At 48.8% G+C, this 15687-nt stretch overlaps 1 protein-coding gene across 1 annotated transcript in view; it reads right to left on the bottom strand.

Annotated features, from left to right (window-relative positions):
* luzp1 (leucine zipper protein 1) overlaps positions 1-15687 on the bottom strand; it is a 28387-nt gene that overhangs the window by 11789 nt on the left and 911 nt on the right. Inside the window, exon 2 of the mRNA XM_047044682.1 lies at positions 9730-9810. The gene's annotated coding sequence lies outside the window, so the exon portion shown is untranslated. The remainder of the gene's footprint in view (positions 1-9729; positions 9811-15687) is intronic.

Genomic DNA, 15687 nt, shown 5'->3' with positions numbered 1-15687 from the left:
GGTGCCACATTCAAAGGGAACGATGGATGAGATCAAAAAGACACTTGAGCGAGCCGTCGGTTCCTCCAAAAGTCAACCACTTCCAAATGGACTCAGTTTGTATGTGTCTAAACGATCTCTTTCATGGAGACAGATGAACGTGATGTGCTTCTGGTCCAGGCCCTGCATAGATTTAACACCAGTCTCGTCCAAGTTTATCTTGGATAAAGACAGGACTGGAATATTATATTTATCATGGTTCTGAACAAGTCTACCCTCAACCAAGTCCTAGTCTGGGCTCCAATGATGGTCCACAATTAGCTCTGGGCTGGAGGTAGAGCGTATCCCAGTGCTCTAGTCTTAGTCCTGGCTTCTTCTTGGTCGTGCTCTGGCAGCATTTGCCTTCAGGCTGTGCCAAGTCTTTTCCCCCTCTCTCACAAACACAGACAGACTTGCCAGGCTCAAACCTTTAAAGCCAAGTGGTGCGTGCAAAATGACTGTGGCAAGGGCAATCTGCTCTGCCAAGCCAATCAACATACCTGCCCTTATCACAGTACTCAATGGGGCCTCATTAGATGCTGACAGTCCAGCAGAAGAATGGAGGGATGGAGGGAGAGAAAGACAGAGCTTCATACTTGGGTGAAAATAAGCTGTGGCCACGCCACCTCCCTTCTCATGGCAACACTGGCCCAGCGCCAGGAGCTTTTCTGACTGATTATCCAATGAGATCACAAGATTTGTCTTTTATTATGACTGCACAAAGGCAAAGGTGTGGAGCTGTTTGGGCAAGAACAGGTTTGTGTGTGTGTGGGGGTTGTTAAAGATGGGAAGGGAAGAAAGAGGTGTGGGGGACCGCATTTCTAAAGCACTCTGAACGGAGACCAGATTGTACATAGTTTAATTCCTGAACTCCGTGCTCTTTGTTTAGTCAATTACGGGAAACGGGAGTTTGTGGCTCAGTTAACATTCCTGATCCTGACAAATGGGTCTGACAGGCAGCAAACCAGACTGCCCGAGGGATTGCACCGTCAATCAAAAAGCGTAAAAACATTTGATAATTCATCATCTTTTAATTGAATAATGAACCCTTTTTCAAAAAGAACTTCACTGACATGATAGAAATTACCACCTTTATTCCTGCAAAAAGCTCAAAGCCATGACCTTCAAATGAACAATGTGTCGGAATGCAACATTAAACCACTCAGGTCACTGTAATGACAGACACATCACAGACACATCTGCATTCCCAGACCTCACACGGATCTGCACTGTAAGGGTTCCACCGTGAAACAATGAGCTAGCTTTCCCACCCTCTTTCTTTCCCTCCAACCACTGTTGGTAAAATGAGTTAAGACATGGGACGTGAAAAGGAGAGGAAGGTAGGGAAGAAGAGAGACAGAGAAAGGGGTGGAGGGAGAGGAGGAAGGAGAGAAAGACGGAGAATGGGTGGGAAAGGAATATGAGCGAGCAACACAGTGGAAGTAAAATGATGCATTCTGGGGGAAATAAAGGCATAGAGGCAGAAGGCCGGTAGGAGGAGAGGTTGCTAGAGGATGAAAGATGAAGGAAAGATCAGAGGCTCAAATGCAGCAGACCAGAGAGAAGGGAAGAGAGGATCTATGACAGGATCCACTTCAATCTGAAGAAAAAAGCGGAGAGGTGGAGAGGGAAGGAAATAAGAAAGCCGGGGGAGTATAGAGGAAGAGAGGTGAAGAGCAGGGAAGAGAAGAGATTTCAGGGAAGTGAAGGGGAAAGGGACAGTGGGGGAAAAGGGTAAGGAGGTGAAGGAGGAAGAGAGCAATCACACACAGAGGAGGGTAGAGAGAACCCAGGAGGCGAAATGAATAAGAGAGGAACTTGAGAAGTACCAAAGAGCAAAGAAAGAAAAAAATAATAAAGAGAAAGAGGAATCAGGAATGGGAAAAAGAGAGGAGCTGCATCATGTTCGGATGCCAACAACACCAAAGGGTTCTCTCCTCTCCACCAAGGTTACAATCATGCACCATGTCATTAAGGCCTTAGCCACGCTCTTCCTGCCTGCTCTCTCTGGGACATTCTGTTCCCTCCTTGAAAGAGGGAGGGAAAAAAAAGAGGAGAAAAAAAGAACACATTTCCCCTGCACTTGACGTTACTTTGGAAGTCTCGCCTGGTTCTTATTCCCCATAAACAGTAGTTAATAACCCTCAACTCTCAGTCTCCAGTGCTTGACAAGGACTGGAGTCCATCTCCACATGGTGGGTTAGTGTGTGTGTCCGCCTGTGTATACATATTTGCTGTTTGTTTCTGATTATAAGTGTGCCTGTTCTAAAGCACTAGGCTACAATGCACAGAATACCAAGTGGCTTCCTGAGAGTTGTCCTTCCCTCCTCCAGATCCTGCTGACCTATACAAGAAGGATCTGATGTGAGATGGACATCCTCCATAGGAGCTTCATCCATCTAAAGGATGGGAGAACAGTGGTTTGCTGCAGAGGTGCCGCCAAACACAACCCCTGCTCCGGGTCTGAGGGTGGATACTGCTGGAGTGGACGAAACCACAGAATAGTATTGAAACCTGGCCATGGCTGAGGCTGGGTGCTGGCACAGCTAAGGAAGCCACAGGACAGTTTTGAGACATGGCCGTGGCTGGATCCTGGCAGAGCCTACGAAGCCACCGGATGGTGGCAACCTGATGCTAAGTCTGCATTTCTCATGGCTTTCCAAGGAAAAAAGACCCATCCTAGAATATTTGGTTGGTTGTTTCCTGGACTGTCATTTTTGTTCTCTCTCGCCCTCTCTCTCTTTTTGACCCGTCTGCAGTTTCTGGGAATATTTCAAGGCACTGAAAGGCAATGTTCAGATTCAGTTCAATATATAGAACAGAAGGACCCGTAATCCTTGAACGAACTGAAACAGAAAATCATATCCCGTAATCTGTTCTCCTTTCTCCGATGACAGAGAAGAACGACTTCCTGTTTGTGATGAAATGTGGTGTTTCAGCGTGTGAACAGGCGGGTCTCGTAAGGGGCTGGGTTTGTTTGGTAGTGACCTCCATGTTGACCCACAGTGACTGACCCTTAGGGCCCCTGACCCAGAGACCCAGCAGCCATGGCTCTGTACACCCTAGCTACCTGCATGGTGTCCAGTCCCTGAGAACTGTGCTCTGCCTCTGTCTGCTTCCTATGGGTTCATTAGCCATTTTCTCTGACCAAACCGAAGTTATCAGAGAAGGAATCTTCAAAACAAGGAAGTTCAAAACAGGATAGTCATCAGCCCATTTTAATCACTTCCTAATCCTTATTGATACATGAAAAGACACAAACCAATTCAGATATTACATATATCAACAGTTAACTACATTGTGTCAGGATTAACTTGACTGCGACCTTAATTTCCCCCCATGTGCGTCTTACAATCTAGTCTACTAGATTTGTAACATTCAGAAACATGAAACATGACTCTATAGCTTGTTCAGGGGTTCGGATGTCAAGTCATTAGACTGCACAACAAAAAAATCTGGTTTTCCAAAACAACCAAGCCTTTCTACACAGGCTCTACACAGGCTTTAAGAAGAGTTCTGTTTAGAGTCACAAAGCCGTAACGCATGTCTTTCCAAGAAAAAGAGAGTGAGAGTGAGAGAGACCAGAGAGAGAAAATAAGACAAAGAAGGAAAGAGATTATTGGATAAATATTTCCCTTCAGAAGGGGGCCTGGCCAGTATAATCTTAGTAGTTATGCCCAGCACGCGCAGTCAAATCTGACTCAGAGTAATGCTGTCTCTATAGACCCCGGCAACATGCAGTCCAGCTGTGTGTGTGTGTGTGTCTGCGACAGGTAAATTCCTCAAACACTTTCCCTCTACCAAAACAGGAAACAGAGACAAACAGAGAGAGAGACACACATACACACAAAGAGAGAGCGAGAGAGAATGAATGAATAAGGTTAAAACATTGTTCTGTGGTGTGGCCTGTGTTTGACTTGGTTCCACAAACACACACACACACACACAGTCTGCTGAACTCCTTAAAAGGTCATAATGATCAGGATGAAAACTACAGCCCAGCTCCATACCACTACCCTCCATCCAACACAAAACCAGGCCAGCAACCAGAGGCTGATCTGGGCAGAGGGTGTCAGGGTGAGCTGCCTGCCTGCCCATCTGTTGGGAGTCTAAAGCCAGGGATTTGGCCAGGAAGCCAGGGCCTGTTTCTATCAGCCAGCAGCCCATGCCTCACTCAGGGAGGATAGAGAAAAAGAGAGAGACAGAGAGACAGAGATGGATAGAGAAAAGTGAGCTATGTAGAAAGATAGATAGAGAGAGACAGAGAAAGACAGAGACAGACAGAAAAAAAAGAGAAAAGAGAGAAGGATTTACAGGGTGCAACGTGTTGGATCTCATGCGAGGATGCTTTTGGCCTGCTTGCGGTATTTACGAGCTGAATGAGGACTTGACTTTAAACAGCTCAAATAGTTCCAACCCCATCAAGCACTGCTGGCACACAGACAGACGTGATATTGAGGCATGTTCTACATCACACACACACACACACACACACACACACACACACACACACACACACAAGGGAGAGCTAGATAGACCTGGAGAAGCTCAAACATCAGAGCAGGTTTTTCGAGTGACATGTGTGAACTTCAGACAGCCCAGACACGTCCTCCGTCCCTGCGGAAGGCCAGACGCAGCAGCTTGCCTGCATGTGAGGGAGACGGAAGCGCAACAGGAGAGCCAGAATGGCCGCCATCTGCCCATCACTATCAATCCGTCAGATGGGATGTGTTGATGACCTTCAATACTCCACAGATCCCTTTCCCCTTCTCCATTCCAAATCACTGATTTGGTGAAGCCAGAGGCATGGCACATCGTCAATGATTTGAGTTGAGAGATGGCCTTTGGGAGGGGAGGATGAAGTCTGCATCTTTGGAGAATTGAGACAGGGCCTTGTCCGTGGAGAGAGAGGGGGCATCCCCGCAGGAGGGCCTTGTTTATGCCTCACCTCCTGGGACTGGGACGCAACAATGGCGGCCGTTTCCCCTTCAACCCTCTCAACCCGAATCAAAATATTTGTCCCCGTCTCTGTCTAACCCAGTCTGGAATGTCGGCCGGCGCGCTCGCACCCATTCTGGTCAAGCTGTGGTCTGTTCTTGGGAACTGGGCTGTAAAACAAACAGACACTTGAGCATCGCTACTCAGCGTCCCGTAAACATCCCACACAGACACACAGAACGGGGACACGCGCGGATTCTCTTACAATACCACCTTCCTTCCACCCATCCTCAGAAAAAACACTGATCGGACTTGCCTGGGTCAGTAAGAGCTGGCCAGAGAAGCACGTGTTTCACCTGTCCAATTACGTCCGCTCGGGGATGACCTCAAGAAAGAGAGAGAAGGGTGAACCAGGCAAGGGAGAGAGGGGTTAGGAGAGGAGGTTAGTAAGGGAGGTTAGGAGTGAGGACATGAGATGGGAGGTTAGGAATGTAGACAGGAGATGAAGTTAGAAGTAAGAAGAGGAACAGGAGACAGTTGACAAAGAGGGTTGTTGTTTTGTTTCCACTGTAAACACAAGGCTTCCCGTCTCCTACACGGAAACTGGCTTTCTGAGAAGTTTGCCTGACTCTTAGTTCACACTGCTGACAGGGCAGGGGTCAGGTTTACTATGAAACCACTACCACCACACTGCTAGACTCATGTCACTCATCAGTGCACACACACACACACACACACACACACACACACACACACAGGCACACCCAAGTAATACAAAACCAGAAATGTTGACAAGCCTATTCAAAAGACTATAAGAATATCACATGCACTTATGTAGGTGGAGACTACAGTAGGTCAGTTGTAAGGGTTGCAGGAAGATCCTAGGTCTTTCATGCCTTATATGGTAGATTTCAGAGTGTTGTGTTATACGTGGGTGTGTGTGTGTGATCAATAGGAAGTCCTGTTGTGAAACAGCATAGTGCATAGAGACATTGTGAGTCAAGGCCCCACCTCCATAGGAATGACATCATCAATAGCAGCCTCCTCCCTTCCCCCACCCCTCCCTCCTTCCCCTATCCCTCCCTCCCTCCTTCCCCTATCCCTCCCTCCCTCCTTCCCCTATCCCTCCCTCCCCTATCCCTTCCTACCTCCCCCCATCCCTTCCGCTAGCTACCCCCAGGAAGTTACGGACAGAGAATAGTGCTTATGTAATAGCCTCAATGAGTAGGAGCTCACACATACACACACACACACCTGGGAGGTCTGATAACACACACACAGCTGCCTCAGAACCACCCCTTCCAGGTGCAATCAGCACACACCATCCTCACACACACACACACACACACACACACAAACAGGAACAGTTGTGCTCCCTCGCACCATCCCACACCTTCCCTCTCCCTGTCCTGCTTCATTAATCTCACCACCACGCCGGCAGGACAAACAGGCAGCCAACAGGCCTCTTCAGAGCCCCTCCACAAGGCTGACAGAGCAGGCAGGCAGGCAGCCAGGCAGGCAGGCAGGCAGGCAGGCAGGCAGGCAGGCTGACAGAGCAGGCAGGCAGGCAGGCAGGCAGGCAGGCAGGCAGGCAGGCAGGCAGGCAGGCAGGCAGGCAGGCAGGCTGTGGAGATAAGCTGGGGCTGCCTATGTTTGCCCTGAGCAGCTGAATGAGCTTGTCCCCGGCTGAGGTAAGAATGGATGAGAGATAGGGGCGGGGCCAACGGCCGAGGGTGACGTGATCAGGTGGGAATGCACACTGTCACTTACGAACACACGCACACACAGGGTGGGCCTGTAGGGTGAACAACATGATGGTCCTTATTACCTGGTTACATAACCTAACCAGGAGAGTCACTTAGTGATTTGATAAGACTGGAGATACTAGGGAGGGAGGGAGGGGGAGAGGGGGAGAGAAACGAGAGAGATAGAGAGAGAGGTGGACAGTAAGAGAGGACAAGAAACAAAGAACAAGAAAGAAACAAAGAGAGAGAGAGGGTGTGTGAAAGAGAGACACACAGAAAGAGAGAGTGTCCTGTCTGTGTACAAGTCCAACTGGCAACCTGCTGTTTGCTTTGGCCGGCAGCAAACAAACTGTTTACAGAGGAACGGATGTCAGGAGAAAAACACTTCCTCCTTCTCTGTCTTTTCTTTCTTTCTTTCTCCCTCTCATTTTCCAGCAATCATTCACACATTCACCCACCACCACACGGTGTGAACTGCCCTACCGGAGCATAAATGCTGTCTGAGGGTCTAGACTTTGCTCTGTAGCTACCCATGAGTAATCCATCTTCAACCATCTCATTAGAATGAACCCTCCACTTCATACACATCCCCTCCCCCTTGAAGCTTAACCTCCCCTCTCCCTTTCTTATCCTCTCCTCCCCCCACAGCTCTCTTCCTTCCTTTTCTATACTGTCATCACCCATTCATTCTCCTCCTCTCCATCTCACTCTCTCCTCCAAGGTTCTCCTGCTTTAAACCCCCCCTCTACTCTCGTTCTTGGCTCCCTCCATCCCCCTCCCTCCCTCCCTCCTTCCGTCCCCCTCCCTCCATCCCAGGAGGGGTTGGAGAACTGATCAGGTAGGTGGAACAACATGATTGATGGTCCATTTGCAGCCTGGCCCCCTGACACTTAGGGATTGACTGCTTCCATTATGTGCACACGCACCGACGCACACACACACACACACACACACTGGCGCACACACACACGCACAGACCACGCACACACACTAATGCGCGCATAGACGCATGCACACACGCAAACAAAAGCATGTGAGGCGGGCACCGTGGCGGACCCTCCCCCTCTCCTCTGCCAGGTGGAACAGACGCACCTCCAGCGTCGAGGAGGGAGCGGGACACCCTGGCACACAGAGCCAGCACAGCAGCTCGAGGTCAACACCACGTCCCGGACAGTCAGTCAGTCAGGGGGGGGGGGGGGGGGGGGGGGGGGGGGAGGTGGGCTAGACAACACACTTCAAGGTCATAGACAAGGAGGCCAGCCTGTAGACCGGTTGGCCCCCGGGCAAGATTCAAACTGCCTGTGTGCCTGCCTGCCATCCCCCTCAGCGTGGACTGGCTGTGCCAGCCAGAGTCCTGGCCAGAACAGCCTGCCCAGGCCGCTGCACGACACTGAGAGATCTTCACTTCCCTGCTCCCAGGAGAGAGGCGACAAAGAGGGAGAGAGGAGGGAAGGGGGTGGAGGGTGTGTAAGGAACTAGAAAGCATTAGCAAGGGAGTCATCCACAAAGGAGAGAGCTAGAGAGAGAGGGAGAGAAAAGGGAGCTAGAGAGCAGAAGAGATGGAGAAAGTGAGTGGAAGACACAGAGAGAGAGAGAGAGAGAGAGAGAGAGAGAGAGAGAGAGAGAGGGAGAGGGAGAGAGCGAGAGCGAGAGAGCGAGAGAGCGAGAGCGAGAGAGAGAGAGGGAGAGAGGGAGAGAGCGAGAGAGCGAGAGAGCGAGAGAGCGAGAGCGAGCCCACAGAATGTTGAGCAGGGTTTTGCCAGACCGGAACACTGCAGTAGGAATGCAGCAGAGAGAGTGGGAGAGAGGGAGGGAGGGAGAGAGAGAAGGCATGGAAGGTGAAAGGGATGGAGGGAGAGAATAAAGGAGAGGAGATGAAGGGGGATGGGTAGGACAGAGGAAGGAGTGAGAGTGAGAAGAGGCATGTTTATGGTGAACACATGCGTATGGTGGCTGCCTGTGGAACAGACGTCAGACCACCATAAAACCCATCCTGTCTTTCCGCTCCACCCCTCCCTCCATCCGTCCCTCTTACCCTCTCCCGATTCTCTTTACCTTCAGCCAGTCTCACTCCCCCTTCTCCATACAGCGGCCTCTCCTCTCACTCACCTAACCACCCTCGTTCGTCACCACTCTATCTCCTCCTTTTCCACCTCCTCACCCTCCCCACGTAAGATATGGAGGTGTTTAAAGGAACATAAAGTAAGGTTGAAGATAGATGCTACAACATGTGCATACACAATGATAAGAGACACTAAACTTTGACAAAACGTTCTGTAACATCAGGATGAATGTCATAAATCAGACATGACCAGTTTCTATGTGATAGATACTACAGCATGAGTCAATGGCCAATCAAAACTGACTGATAATCTTCCCAGCCAGTCAGCAAACCAGCCAAGCAGACTACAAGCCAGACAACCAAACAGCCAGCCAGCCAGCCAACCAGTCAGTCAGCCAGCCCAGACATGCCCTGAACTATCAACCATGGTTGATCAGTTCTGATTGCTGTGCTGGGAATGACAGCCTGGGAACACAGCACAGGGAGTGGATGGTTCAGGGCATCTCTACAGCAGTGTGTGTGTGTGTGTGTGTGTGCGCGCTCATAGTAGAGCACATCAAATCAGTAGATTCCACACCTACACATCGGCAACATACACACACACACACACGGAAGGAAGGAAACACGGCGCCGGCTAAAGTGCCCTGACCCTCCACAGGCCCTGCCCCTTGGCCAACCAGGAAGCTGGATCACAAAGGGTTCCGAGGTAAGACCCTGGAATCCAGAACCTTCCTCACATTCTCAGTCCACTTCCTCCTCCAGCCTGGCAGCTGGACCCAGGCACTCAATAGCTTAAAGCCCTCTCCCTTCTTTCCTCCTGCTCTGCCTCTCGCTCCCTCCCTCTCTCCACTTCTCTCTCTGCCTCCCCCCTCCCCCCTTCTCCCTCCCTCCATCTTTCTCCACCTCCCACCTACACACAGTTCTGATACAGCAGTCACTAACATCTACTAGATATACTGGACTTACTTTATAAAAAAGCAGAGGCTTATTATTTTTTTCCAGCAGGTACAGCAGGTTTCAGTCTCTCAATGGACCTCATCCACAGGCCTAGAGAGAGAGAGAGAGAGAGGGGGGGGGGGGGGGGGGGGGGAGAGAGAGATAACACGTTAGTATGAGCTGTATGTGTAATGTCAAACACATTGTGAAGCACTTTGGCCAGCCTGTGGCTGTTTGTAAATGTGCTATATAAATAAAGTTGAACTTGAACTTGTTAGCATGAGCTGTCCAAGTGGCAGCCCAGTCACGGTCTTAATATCCACAGTCATACCATCCTTTAACTATTGTTGTGCTTAGCACGCTGGCATTCACCCTCAGGCAGCCTGGCTTACAATACCATCACTGTAGATTGAGGCATTCACGCAAACACACATACACACTGGGTGGCGGAGTGGAGCTGACAGTAGTTGGTCAGATATGTGCTACATTCTGCTGCGCTGCAATAGTCTCATGCATGACAGGACAAGCAGCTTTGGCGGAGCGACACAGAGCGCTATTCATCTGTATCTGGCTGGGACACCCTCTCACCCTCCATACCACAGGCTTCCATGCAGACCAGGCCATCTCTCATCCTCTCTCGCTCACCTACTCCCCAACACACACACACACTCACCCAACAACTCTACTCATAGACACACACACCCCTACTCTGAGACACACTCCTCTGAAACCACATAGTACATATGCCCACAACCCTACATACACATGCCCAGTGCCCACAACCCTACATACACATGCCCAGTGCCCACAACCCTACATACTCGTTTACATGCAGACGGCACGCACACACACACACACACACACACACACACACACACACACACACACACACACACACGCACGCACTGCAAATAATCCAGTCCAGACATCTAGTCTTAAAGCAGGATTCTTTGTGCTTAACCAAACATATGGAATGCTACTGTAATGGAATGCTCTAAATCTGGTCCACGCTACTGTGGGTGTGTGTGTGTGTAGGGAGAGAGGGAGGGAGGGAATTGGGATAAAAGTCCCAAATCTATAGTTGGAAACCCAAAGCCAGGTATATGCAGACTGGTGGAGTAAGGACAGCTGGACCACAAGAGAGGGAGAGACGGGGAGAGAGAGAGAAAGACAGACAGAGACACTCAGGGAACACCAGATTTCAGACAGACAAATTAAGGTCTGATATAACAGGAGGATCGTTTCCAGGTCACCCCAATCTCTCATCCTGCAACCCCCCGCCCTTCCCCTTCCCCCTCCTCCTCCAGCCCCCGCTTGTGTAACTCTTCAGTTCCTCCTGCTCCCCTTCCTGTTCCTGAGTGCTGGATGGGACATGAGACTGAGAGGCCCTGGAGAAAAGGAGATACCAGCTCTAGTTCATCACCGTGCCTGACCTGCTATATCAGGGCTCCCTCATCCTGCTACCCTCCCTTCATCCCAGCAGAGATCCACTCTGTTTGTGAGGCATTCCTCAGGGTACGAACGTCTGAGACAGCCAGTGACCACATAGGGCCAGACAGTCACTCAGTTTCACAACCAAATAAAGAAGGAGAACAGCATCATGCACTCCTCCCTCTCTCCCTCATTCCTTCCTTCTTCTGCTCACTCCCCCTCCTCTTGTTGCCTCGCTCGCATGACATTCGGTGACTCATCGGCGTAGCGGAGAACAAACACTGTGAAGTGGCACTTTTCCTGTGGGTTTGTCGGAATCATCAAAAACCAAAACGGTCATCTGAACATCAAACATCAGCCCACTAACAAGTGGCCCTGGCAGGGCCGAATGCCCACAGCCGTACCACAACCCTGGGGCACGCACACTCACATGGCCAGATGAACATGAGACCCATTACTCTGCACTACAACACACGTCCGAGGAGTTTAGCTGTGGATAATATTTCATAGATACATCAAGAATGGGTCTAGCCATGAAGGACGACCTAGTTACACTGAACATCTTATAACACTTGTCAAACACTGAAACTAACGAATACATAAACTAGTCCCACTGCCTCCCATGTGTGTCTAAGGTTTGGTGTATCACTCCGGCATGTAGCCGAATGTTTGTCTTGTTTGAAACTTTTATCAGGCTGAGGACAACAGAAAAACAGCGATAAGGTTACCGAGTGCCTCCCTTCTCTAACACACAGGATTAAACAAAAATTGTTGAAGGCATGAGCGAAACTGTTGTTATCCGTAAGGATAAAGAGAGAAATGTATGCAGAAATGCAACAAGGGGTACCGAATGAAGAATTGTAGAGAAGAGAGAGGGCGAGAGAGCAGGAGAAAGGAAGAAAATAAGAGGGGGGTGGAGATCATGTTCAATTTCCTAAACTCAACATTTCAGGGCCTTAAAATACATGTTGAGTTCTTTTCTCCAGAGCTAGTTAGCATGGAAGCCCATTTCCTGTCTGTGATTAGCAGACATGGTGTGTGTGTGTGTGCGTGGGTGTGTGTGTGTTCGCATGTGTGTAGCTCGTAGAGGTCTCGGGTTGTTTTGTCTGCGAGCGAAGGAAAGGAATGCCCAAATCAAACATGCTGAACAGGATGCCCTGAGAAGAACACGCCACACCGGCACAGGATGAAGATGGAGAGAACGAGGCAGGCAGAGGGAGGGAGGAGAGGGAGAACACAACAAAAGGAAAGAACACCAATCGATTTCTCATTTGCAGCCACCTAAACCGCAAACTGCATTCCTCCTGCTTGTATTTGCATTCCGGCAGGGAGAGGTGAGGAGGAATGTTGTCGACTGTTGTCCAGAGCTGTCACATACATTACATATGCCTGCCACAGCAGACCGCTGCTTCAATACTCCTCAAACCTGAACAACCTGATCTACTGAGCTGTCTTGTTCCTCGGTGAGAACCAGCTCGATATTCCCCTGAATAGACAGGCTTAGTGACACACACCTGTCAAGAGTGGGAAGAGCATGTTTACACACACATCCACACACACTCTTGAACAAATACAGAACCAGAGCCACGTGTGTGGAGGTATTCATCGCAACGACTGAGAGAATGGCCAATTGATCTGTATTGCTTCCTTATAAGGTAGGGTCTATTGTGCTTGGCATGACTGAGAGAGCAGATGCCTGTGTGAGGGGAAGATAACCCAGTGCTACCTCAGTCCTCCAGAGTCCACACGCAGGGTCCAGGCCAGGGGTAAACATGCCTCCAGATGTAGGCCCTTTCCTCCCTGGTCAAACACAGGGCACCGTGGGGAGGGGCCGCCAAGACCTACACAAACACCTTGCCCACTTTGGCCTGCTCCGGTTACACCAATCCATCTGTCTTGCTTTTCTTCATCCCCTCTTTCTTTTCCATTCCTCCATCTCATCTACAGACAGTCACAGTGAACTCACAGCATGCTAGGTAGATGTAGCCACTGAACCCTGCATGTCATCCATGGGAGGTCTGAGGAGAGGAGAGGAATGGAGAGGAGTAGAGGGAGGCCAGAGCAGCTTAACTGGACTCATACATCCACGTGAAAAAAGAGAATGTCCAGAATGTTGGATCATCCACATGCCTGGTGTTCCACAGAACCGAACTGAGCTAGTCATGTCTGGTAGGGTTCAGTCTTCCTGGGGAGCTGGGAGGCTGGGACAGAGGCTGGGACAGGGGCCAGGACGGAGGCTGGGCCAGGGGCTGGGACAGGGAAAGGGGCTGTGGTTGGATTCTCCAGAAGAGGGAAATAGGACTGAGAGTGGGGATTAGACTAGAACTGGAGGCTGGGGCTGAGATTGTCCAAGAATGGAGCTTCCAGCACTTTACATTGTTGCACTGATAGGACAAAGGCAGGCCATTATGTCACAGGCCAGCTCAAACTCAGCGGCCAACTACATCTATTAAGACCAGGAAATACCTAACATATCCTGGTATGGGCGTATACAGCCACATTAAACAAGCACCTCTATCTCTGGGGACAGGACGATGGTTCAAAGGAATATGAAAGAAAAAGAATAATATTAAACCAAACTCAGACTAAATGCAGCATAAAATGAGAGAACTTTGAACAATCATGGAAAAAGAACAGGAGAGGGAAAAGTGGTGAGGAGAGAGAAAACGAGGGAAAGGGTTGGTAAAGGAGAGAATGTTCTCCAGATGGGAAGACAGAGGTGATATGGTGTGTCTACACGTATGTGTGTGAGACAGTTTGCGCAGTGTGAGTGAGTGTATATAATATGCTATATATACAGTGCCCTCCAAAAGTATTGGAACAGTGAGGCGAATTCCTTTATTTTTGCTGTAGACTGAAAACATTTGGGCTTGACATCAAATAATGAACGTGAGACCAGAGATCAACGTTTCAGCTTTTATTTCCAGGTATTTACATCAGGATCTGATGCACAACTAAGAAAATATCACATTTTGTTTGAATCCACCCATTTGTCATGTGAGCAAAAGTATTGGAACAGATATACTTAAAACATATTTAAGTGAATAAGGCTTAATATTTAGTTGCAAATCCTTTGCTTTCAATAACTGCAGCAAGTCTGTGACCCATTGACGTCACCAAACTTTTGCATTCTTTCTTTTTGATGCTTTCCCAGGCTTTCACTGCAGCCTCTTTCAGTTGTTGTTTGTTTTGTGGGGTTCCTCCCTTCAGTCTCCTCTTAAGCAGGTAAAATGCATGCTCTATAGGGTTTAAGTCTGGAGATTGACTTGGCCAGTCTAATACCTTCCATTTCTTGCCCCTGATGAACTCCTTTGTTGTTTTGGCAGTGTGTTTTGGGTCGTTATCTTGCTGCATGATGAAGGCTCTGCCAATCAGTTTGGTTGCATCTTTCCTTAAATTGGCAGACAAAATGTTTCTGTAGACTTCCGAGTTCATTTTGCTGCTGCCATCATGTGTTACATCCTCAATGAAGATTAATGAGCCCGTCCTAGAAGAAGCCATGCAAGCCCAAGCCATGACATTACCTCCACCGTGTTTCACAGATGAGCTTGTGTGTTTGGGATCATGAGCAGTTCCTTTCTTTCTCCAAACTTTAGCCTTTCCATCACTTTGGTAAAAGTTAATCTTTGTCTCATCAGTCCATAAAACTTTGTCCCAGAATTTTTGAGGTTCATCTCTGTACTTTTTGGCAAATTCCAGCCTGGCCTTCCTATTCTTCTTGCTAATGAGTGGTTTGCATCTTCTGGTGTAGCCCTTGTACTTTTGTTCATGAAGTCTTCTGCGAACAGTAGATAGTGATACCTTCACTCCTGCCATCTGGAGGTTGTTGCTGATCTCACTAACAGTTGTTTTAGGGTCTTTCTTTACAGCTCTCACAATGTTTCTGTCATCAACTGCTGATGTTTTCCTTGGTCTACCTGTTCGACATCTGTTACTTAGTACACCAGTAGTTTTCTTCTTCTTCAGGACATTCCAAATGGTTGTACTGGCTATGGCCAATGTTTCTGCAATGGCTCTGATTGATTTTCCATCTTCTCTAAGACTCACAATTGCTTGTTTTTCACCCAAAGACAGCGCTCCGGTTTTCATGTTGTTTTCACCTCTGAATACAGTCTGCATAGACAAAACCTATCTTACCCAATCTGAACCTGAGTGTAGACATTCAGTGGTATTTATTGATTGAATAATGTATGTAATAGGACACACCTGGGCAACAAAACACACCTGTCAGTCATATGTTCCAATACTTTTGCTCACGTGACAAATGGGTGGGTTCGAACAAAAAGGTGATATTTTCTAATTTGTGCATCAGATCCTGATGTAAATACCTGGAAATAAAAGCTGAAACGTTGATCTCTGGTTTCACATTCATCGTTTGATGTCAAGCCCAAATGTTTTCAGTCTACAGCAAAAATAAAGGAATTGGCCTCACTGTTCCAATACTTTTGGAGGGCACTGTAGCACAAGTGTGATTAAGAGGGCGAGACTGTGTGTGTGTGTGGTTGTTGACTATGTGTCTAGAACTTCATGTGTAAAGAGCATGCTCCAGTATGTGTG

Source organism: Hypomesus transpacificus, chromosome 3 (assembly GCF_021917145.1).
Source record: "Hypomesus transpacificus isolate Combined female chromosome 3, fHypTra1, whole genome shotgun sequence".
Classification (NCBI taxonomy): domain Eukaryota; kingdom Metazoa; phylum Chordata; class Actinopteri; order Osmeriformes; family Osmeridae; genus Hypomesus; species Hypomesus transpacificus.
The sequence above is the reverse complement of the archived record's forward strand: the minus strand, read 5'-3'. Positions and strand labels throughout refer to the sequence as shown.